The sequence below is a fragment of the Microtus ochrogaster genome, chromosome 5 (genome assembly GCF_000317375.1).
Source record: "Microtus ochrogaster isolate Prairie Vole_2 chromosome 5, MicOch1.0, whole genome shotgun sequence".
NCBI classification, from domain to species: Eukaryota; Metazoa; Chordata; class Mammalia; order Rodentia; family Cricetidae; genus Microtus; species Microtus ochrogaster.
This window is the reverse complement of record NC_022012.1, coordinates 89646918-89655843: the sequence shown is the minus strand read 5'-3', so window position 1 is coordinate 89655843 and position 8926 is coordinate 89646918. Positions and strand designations below refer to the sequence as shown.

The following is an 8926-nucleotide window of genomic DNA, read 5'->3' as shown; positions in this document are numbered from 1 at the left end:
GCTACACAGAAATCAAGAATCAAGCCAGTCTGGACCACAAGTGGCTATATATGAAAATCAAGCAAAATCAACTGCAATAAAACTAGCCAAACAAATAAACAAGCAAAGGAACTTGCATTTCTAAAATGTGTCCAGGCCTGTGAGGTTGAGTAACCCAGACGTCTGACACTTTGGGAGTCTCTTCCTCCGAGATAGGGTGACTCTAATGGCCAATTCTGTGTGTCAACCTGGCCAGGCTTAGATGCCCAGTCAATAAGTCAGATATCTCTGCCCCTGTGAAGACACTCTTTAGGTATAATTGGCATTTAAGTCAGTAGATGTTAAGTAAAGCCCATTACTTACATTCTGTGTCTGGACCTAATCCAACTAGGTAGAGGCTGCTGGAGGAAAGGAGACAAGCCAGAACATCTGCCTCCAGGCTGTTCCTTTGCAACTCTGCTCACATTTCTCAATGTTGGGCTGAAGTTGAGATTTAGGAATGGAGCACAAACTTGCAGCTGCATTTCTAGGTGGCCAGCCGCCATGACAAATTTTCATCTGTCAGCTCCATTATCATGTAAGATCATTGGTTACAATCTTCAATGTCCCTTCTCTCCTTTCTCTAGCTCTGTCAGCCACCAATAGTAATATCTTGTTGGCCCAATATTAGAGTGTGCTTTGCTATTGCTAGATTATTGGATATACCATTTAAATATGAAAACTTATCATAATGTAGGGGGTGGGGGGAGAGAGAAGAAGAGAGAGGGGTTCCCCCCTATTGATTCTTTTTATTCAAAACCTTCATACATAGACTCTGAAATAAAGCTTTTAAAAATAGCTAATATTTGTGCTTTCCCCAAAATTGCACATGTGGCTTTTTTCCCCCCAGAACCTTCCCTACTCCTCATCATTCAGGACTTACTTCAGCCAGAACACCCTCCTCAAATATCTCACGAGAGATGAACTTTGCCCAGCTCCCTTCGGAGAAGGCTTTCTGTTTTGTAGACTGGTTAAGTTGGACTAGGAAGCTTATTGTTGGTGCCTGGGAGATAGTCATTAGAGTGCTTGCCTTGCAACCATGAAGATGTGAGTTCAATCTCCAGAACCCATGTTTGGAAAAACAAAACAAGGCAGGGCATGGTAATCGGTGCTGCTAATCTCATTATTGTAGAGGAGAGGAAGGTAGATCCTTGGAGTTCACTGCCTAGGCACTCAGATTCTTGTCCAGTTCCAGGCTAGGGAGAGACTTCGTCTCAAAAGCCATGGTGGATGGCATTTGAGGAATGACACCAGGGTTGTCTCCTAATCTTCACATGTTCATGTGTGTGCATGTGGACATACATACACACGCACACGCACACACACATACACACAAACTCATGCACACTGAACTACTTACTGTATGTGGAGATATTGCAGAGGGATGACGTGATTTTAGGCCTTTCTAAGCATCATGAAATTGTTCATATGTCTTAGCCCACAGTTAGAAAATTTAATAAATATTTTGAATGGATAAATGCAAGAATTAAAGGCCTCTATGCTTATTGAAATTTATTAATGCATCAAAGGGCTATAAAAATAAAGAACTACCAATTAGCCCTAAGAAATAGTACAACCACAAGCCTGTAATTTTCATTTCAGCAGGCTCACCCATAACATACAAGGACAATAGCAGCAGATAAATGTGAGAGCAGACCCTCTTCCATCTGGTCACTGGAGAAGACTGCCACCCAATGCTGGCTAAGCCAGTCACTCAGGAAGCACTTGCTGAGTCCCCACTATATGACTGACCCAATGTCAGGTGAGATATATGTGACTTGAAGAGATGGCTCAGCAGTTAACACTTGCTGCTCTTCCGGAAGACTAGAGTTTAGTTCCCAGCACTGATGTCAATTGGCTCACAATCACCTGTAATGCAGCTCCAGGGTTTGATGCCATCTTCTGGTGCCCTTGGGCACCTGAACACATATGACATTTACTCAAACACTAAAATATAAATAAAATATATTTTAAACATTCATAATGAGGGATAGGGATAGTAAGATAACATGTTTCCACAAATATAGAAAATTAGATGTGTTTTTATACATTTTTGGAAATTAAGGGAAATTAAATAAATGACACTAGAATAAGAAAGAGTGAGACACTCACTAGGCAATAAGACTATTAACTAGTGCTCGCTTCGGCAGCACATATACTAAAATTGGAATGATACAGAGAAGATTAGCATGGCCCCTGCGCAAGGATGACACGCAAATTCGTGAAGCGTTCCATATTTTTATTTAAGAGTCTTTTATAAATAAAGTTTGCATTAACTATAAAAAAAGACTATTAACTAGACATTGGGGATTTCTTTCCTATGCGATTCTGCACTTGAACCTTAATTGGTGGAGGTTTGAAAATGGCATTGTTGAGACAAATCACACTCCTTTTCTATACTTAATAAGAATCTGAGAGCCTGGCCTGTATTTGCATTGCCGACCATTTATCTGGAGGAGTCAGCAAGTTGAGGAGCAGGAAGGATAATAGGAAATCAGTGGCTGAGAAGCCTTTAAAGTAAGTGAACATGGGCCTTGCTTTATTAATTTATAACAGCAACCTAATGGGTAAATCAATGAGGAGAGCTTGAGAGAAATGGATGGAGGCGAGAGTACCTCCTCTCTACTGTTTGCTGTGACTGTTTTCTCTCTGGAGCAAATGCTGGCCAGAGGGAAAGGGATGCCCTGCTCAGGATGGAGGGGAAGGATTGCTGCGGCAGAATGCATGGGTTGACTCAGATCCTTTGTGTCTAGGATGTCAGAGTGCCCCCACAGCCTTCCACATACTGCACTGTCTACAAGACTGGCAGTGCTCTAGAATCAGCCCATTTGCTGCTCCTCAGCAACCCGTAGTGGTGAGTGGCACACAAATGTATATAAGAACCCCAGATCCTGAGGTTTGGGGGGCGACATAACTGCTACTTTAGCTACTTTCCCAGAGTCTTCACTCAGGATCAAACTGCATTTATGTGCAAGGGAACCAGCTTGATAAACACACCCCACTTTCTTAGTATTCTGTATTTCTACATTAATCTGGCATTGAAATCCTTGCTTAAGGTCTGGGAGTTGTTGAAGGCTGCTCATTCGATCCTGGCTGCTCAGACCTGAAATAATTACACAAAAACTGTATCAATTAAAACCCTGTTTGACCTATCCCTTAAGTGTATTGCTAGCTAGCTCATATATCTTAAATTAACCCATTTTTATTAATCGGTCTATCACTACAAGGTTGTAGCTTATTGGGCAAAGTTCCAGTATCTGTCTTCTCTGGCAGCTATATGTCTTCTCACTGACTCTGCTGACTCTGCCTACTCTCTCAATGTATCTTTTCCAGCCTGGCTATATTCTGTTAAGCCATTGGCTGAAAGCATCTTATTTATTAACCAATGGTATAGAGTGTGTTATCCTACATCAGGGAGTTGATTCAGTTAGCAAAGTGGTTCCTGTACAAATAAGGTTGATTTCTGGCCCCTACAAGTGTGAATTCACATATGAAGTCCCTCTCCCTTTCTTAGGTTTGGCTTCTGGGGATATGAAAGAAGACTTTTGACCTCATTAGAAGGACGCTCTTCACTGCCCCAGGGAGAGCCTGGCTTCTTCAGGCTGGCTTCTTCAGTACTGGTTGCAGAGACTCATTGTCTTGTTCTGTCCTTGAGAGAACCAGTGTTGGTGGGACCCTATTATAGGGTCACATGCACAGTGGAGCAGTGCAGGGGAATGTTTGGCTAAATGCTTTTTTTCACCTGCTTGCCCCATTACTCATGTTCTGTGACCTTGTCATTGATACCCACATGTGGAAGACAGACCGGGGCTTCTTCCATGGCTATAGAAAGACTTGTGTAGATGTTTCCTTATGTACTGCTAAGGAATTAAATTATATCAAATACAAATATTACTATTTATCAAATATTGAGGCAACGTTCATTCCTAGGGTCATGCCAGTATGACCAGATATGCTTTCATTTTGGCACTGCTGGGCTGGACAGTGAATTTTTTAAATTATTTTTTGAGTTTTTTTTAATAGAATTACATCATCTCTTGCTTCTCTTTCCTTTCTTTAAACCCTCTGCATTTACCCATCTCATTCTCATTGTTCTTTCTCAATTTCATAGCCTCTTCCATTGCTGTAATGTTCTTGGTGTGTATGTTTATTGGCTAACCAATCAGGGGGTCTTTCCTGGGGAAGACTATTTCTCCTAATCTTAGTGTTCCTTAGTTGTCTGGAGTTTGTGTAGGATGGAGGCCTCTTGAGCTGCTCTTACACTTTAGTCTGCATGTTGGCATCATCCTCGTTCATGACATGTTGGTGAGACTTTATGCATGTAGGTCCTGACATTCCTAGGAGAGACTGTCTCTCAGAAAGGTCCCTGAGCCTCTGGCTCTTACCGTCTTTCTCCCACAAGGTTCCCTGAGATGCTAGAATTTCTTCTTCTTGTGAACTTTTCATTCTTGTCATGAGAGAGTGGCTGGTGAGTTTTGCCACTTCCTGTCCTGCCATGGTCACTCTGCCTTCATAAGAGAAACTGGAAGCTCTCCTGGTTACCTATTAGATACAATTTTTAAGTTCATGTTGGTGTGATCTTTATTCAAGTGTTTTGAGCAATTGGGCCTCATACTATTATTTTGTCAAGCATTTTCAGTTTCAGGTTGACTGACTTCAACAGACGCTCACCTATTTAGATATTTCATTTCTGCTAAAGGCAAAACAGAAGCCTCTCCTTTGGGGAAGCTGTGTTTTTCACAACACATAATTTTGATGTCTATTTTCTGCTACAAATTTGATCATAGTTTCATTTTATTTCTTTAAATTGCTTTAAGAAATTATGTATGTATTTATGCTTCAGTCAATTGTCTTCTTATACTCAAATAATCCACTTTTGAATAGATACTATTTTGATTCTGTTAGTGGGTTTTATTGCTTTGTTATTCTCAGAGATTTTTATTAGCTTATGCCTTCTCTTTTATTTCACTTCCTTCTCTTTATTTTTGTTGTTATAGTAAGTATATACATAAATATGTATGTGTATTACATATGCATATACATGTGTATAGTTCATATACATGCATTCGTGTATACAGCACACATTTGTGAATATGCATACATACAGGATGGTGCCTGAATGAATGGGGCTAACCGGTGTGGCAAGCAACACACTTCAGGTCCAGGTGCTTGTATGCCTGCTGGGGGAGGCGGGGTAGGAGGAAAGTAGCTGACAGCATGCTTGCTGCTCAGTGCCCCAGCCTAGGTAGGCAGTGGAATCAGTTCTGCTCATTGTGCACAGGCAGGAGAGCATGGTGGATTCCTGCTGCCCTACACAGAGATTTTTCTAGGCTGCACAGCGCACTACATGACAGATTCAGCTTTTACTCAGATAAAAAGGGTTTATATACTATGTGGTGCTTCTCAGAGTTGAGGTGGTGAGTGCAGCTCCTATCTGGTGGTACTAGAGCTGGAGGTGAACTACCTCTGCCATAATGAAAGCCTGAGAGAGGTAGAGCCAGCATCCAGGGTTGTTGTTTCCACAATGAGAACCTGTGGATTCCTTCCAAACTAATGTAGTTTGATGGACCGATGTAGCAGGTGAGGTGCTTGTTGGTCCCAACCACACAGCTATGAAATAATCACACAGAAACTGTATTATGTAAGTCCCTGCTTGGCCCATTAGTTCTAGCTTTTAATTGGCTAACTCTTACATATTAATTTAACCCATTTTTATTAATCAGTGCATCACCACAAGGTCATGGCCTACCAGTAAAGTTTTAGCACATCTGTCTATGGTGGCTCTATGACGTCTCTCTGACTCAGCCTCTTTTCTCCCAGCATGCCATTTAGTTTTCCCTGCCTACCTAAGTTTTGCCCTATCAACAGGCCAAGGCAGTTTCTTTATTCATTAACCAATAAAAGCAACATATAGACAGAAGGACCTCACACACCATTTCCCCTTTTCTGTTTAAAAAAGGAAGGTTTTAACTTTAAAACAGTAAAATTACATATAACAAAACAAGTATTAAGCAAGAATTATAGTTACAATGTTTATATCTACTTTATTTTATCGTAACTAAAAAAACTATATAAATTCCTCAGCTCTATCAAAGACTCCAGAAGAATATGATATTACCTAAGAATACAGGAAGTGCATTGTAAGTAACTTTCAAAACTCGCTAGGTAGACATCTCGCTACCTAGACAGTTACCCAAAGTATTTTTTTTTTTTTGGTTTTTTTCGAGACAGGGTTTCTCTGTGGTTTTGGAGCCTGTCCTAGAACTAGCTCTTGTAGACCAGGCTGGTCTTGAACTCACAGGGATCCGCCTGCCTCTGCCTCCCGAGTGCTGGGATTAAAGGCGTGGGCCACCACCGCCCGGCTCCAAAGTATTTTTTGTACCATTGGGGCATCTTGCCATTTTCAGCCTACTGGCCCATAGTATCCAGCAGACTTTTCCATGAAGCAGATACTGGATGCCGGATGGTTCTGGTAGGCCATGAACACATGAAGATACACAGATTAATAGAAATGGGTTAATTTAAGATGTGAAAGCTAGGTAGAAATATGCATAAGTTAATAGGCCAAGCAGTGTCTTAATTAGTACAGTTAATGTGTGCTTATTTCAGGAATGGGCAGCTGGGAAATGAACATGTAGCCTCTAACAACTTGCATATATTATATGCATTGTTTTACACATATACACATATATGTGTAATATGTACACACATGTATTTATATATGATATACATATACTATACACATACATGTGTGAATTATATGCATGCACCCATGTGTGCATTATATAATACATGTGTGTTATCTATATAAATACATGTGTACAGTGCACACATATATATGTTATGTACACACATGCATTTCAACATATTATATATACATACATATCTATGCATAATATATACATGAATATGTCTATTGAGTAAGTATATGCATACATACATGTATGTCTATTATACATACATATTTTATTATGTGTCTATATATACTCTCTATACACACACACACTTTCTCTCTTTTTTTAAGCCCACAGTTTGATAAGTTTTAAACATTTGTATATCCATAAATTCATCACTGAGATTGGGTCCTGCACAAAAGGCCCCTTCTCATTGTTGCCAGAGCCCCATGATTGCCTCTAACCTCACTCCTGCTTTCCCATAATCGCTTATCATAGACGTCTTTTCTAGAATTTTGTATAACTGTAGTCAGAGTCTTTTATGTCTAACTTCTTTGTTTCAACACAATGTGTATGAGATTTGTCCATTTTACACTTGCTTTTTAATTTTTTTATGGTGTTCCACTAAACAGCTGTATTATAATTCATTTTCTACTTTACTGAGGAACATTTTCTCCACCTTGAACTGAGACAGCTGCCGACTTTCTTGCACAGGTTTTGTATGAGTGACATGAACTTCCTCTGGATTCCTGTGAGAACGTTGTTGACAATCATGTCAGTGGAACCAAGGTCCTCAGTTGTTAGTCTCTGATTGATGTCCGGAGGCTATCCTAGCTGTCAGGACAGGTTGTCTCCCCAAATGGGGCACCACTGTAGCCCTGATGATCAGACTTACAAGTGGAAATTGAAGACCTTTATGTTTGCTTCAATCTTCAACATTATTTGACTGTTTCTGACCTTCTGCCTTTTAATACTTATTTAGAGGTTACTAATGAGGAATTCTTCAGTTGCCCATTGTAAAATATATTTCATTTTGGGATATTCTCACTTGTGTCGAATTTCATATCCAAGTTTCTTGTATTGCACCGAAGCTGTGGTGTCATCATTTCTTGTTCTGGTTGCTTTGGTTGAGTTTTGGTTTTCATTTTGTCATTCAGGTTGAGCTAATATGGTGTCTTTTTCTGTGGGTGGTGTCTTCATTAGTCTCAAAGAATTAATTACATCTTCTGAAGAGAATCACTGCTAGTACTCCAGTCATACGTGTGTTTCATATTTATAATTATTTTACTTCAATTATTTACACACCTTTCTGTATCTCCTTTGTGTCCTCTTCATATTCCAGCCTGAATAATTTTTTTCTGACTGAATTTTATGACTACTGGTCCTTTCTTCAACTGTGCCTAATCCATTATGAGATTAGCTTTCATAGTCTCAATTTCAAAAGTTACTTTTAATTCTAAACTTCATACTTACATCTTTGGACTCCAGTTTCCTGGTGAAATTCCCTTGTCTCTATTTTCTTGAGCTTATTAGCAGAGTTATTTTAGGTCTCCACCTCATTGCTCTGGATCACTTCAGGTCTGTTTCTCTTAATTGCCCTTTTCATTCTTTCTCTTGAGATAGCCGCTAGTTCTAAACCGAATGCCAGACATTGTGTTTAATAAATGTTAGATACAGTAAGTGATGCTGTATTTCTCTAGAGGAGGGCATTTGGCTTCTGGCTAAGGAATAAGAGTTGATTTGAAGATTTGTTTCAGTTTTTATGAGATCTGACCATTTTCTATATCATTCTAAATATGGCATAACAAGGTGACAAAGATTCTGCCTCTAACTGGATCCTAAACTTCTGACCACACCCCCATGCCAGGGAAATAGGTCTGATTCATGTTTCAGTGTTCTAGCATGCACTTTCTTTTCTGCTTCTCCAAATCTAGTTTTGACACACACTGATAAAAACTGCCCTAGGGTGCAATTCACTCTAAATGTTTTTTCTCAGCAGCATTTATGGCCATTGAGCTCCATCTGCCTTCCTCACTTTTTGGGGGCTTTAAACATCTCTGCTGTCTTTGAACAGTTGGGAATTTTGTATATTTTGTCTTAATATTTCAACTGATTTCCTAGTTGTTCCAATAAGAGGTTTAGTCTGATAGAAGCCAGTTGTCCTACTTAGATCCCTTTGCAGTGATTAAACACTCTGGCCCAAAGAAACTTGGGGAAGGAGAAGTTTTATCTTA

General features: G+C 39.8%; 1 protein-coding gene and 1 non-coding gene across 7 annotated transcripts in view; both read left to right on the top strand.

Annotated features, from left to right (window-relative positions):
• The window catches only part of Rbms3 (RNA binding motif single stranded interacting protein 3), a 1318100-nt gene that overhangs the window by 215798 nt on the left and 1093376 nt on the right, over window positions 1–8926 (top strand). The window lies entirely within an intron of this gene.
• On the top strand, window positions 2153–2259 carry LOC113456158. The gene has a single exon (XR_003377019.1). It is a non-coding gene; the product is annotated as a U6 spliceosomal RNA (small nuclear RNA).